Genomic DNA, 445 nt, shown 5'->3' on the forward strand with positions numbered 1-445 from the left:
TATGACCCCCCCCAAATTATTAATAACAGGGCTCTTCCTCGTGACTAGCACAAATTAGAGTTGTATCAACAATGAGAGAATTACCATGCTTTCCATTATTATTATTATTATTATTATTATTATTACTATCAATTTACACTTGTCATTCGCCCCTCCGTCTCTCTCTCTCTCTCTCTCTCTCTCTCTCTCTCTCTCTCTCTCTCTCTCTCTCTCCTGTCTTTCATCTGCCACGTTATCTCTTTATCTTTTTTCTCTCCGTCTCCCCCTCCCTCTCTTTCACTCTTCATTTCCTACTCTCTCACTTCTCCCCCCCCCTCTCTCTCTCTCTCTCTCTCTCTCTCTCTCTCTCTCTCTCTCGCATCCGTGTGTTTATTTTCCCTCCACGTCAACTGACTCGAGAACATTAAAATAAACAGAGAGAGAGAGAGAGAGAGAGAGAGAGAGA

This window comes from Coenobita brevimanus, chromosome 105 (assembly GCF_032717465.1).
Source record: "Coenobita brevimanus isolate Jiangsu-jjx chromosome 105, ASM3271746v2, whole genome shotgun sequence".
NCBI lineage: Eukaryota > Metazoa > Arthropoda > Malacostraca > Decapoda > Coenobitidae > Coenobita > Coenobita brevimanus.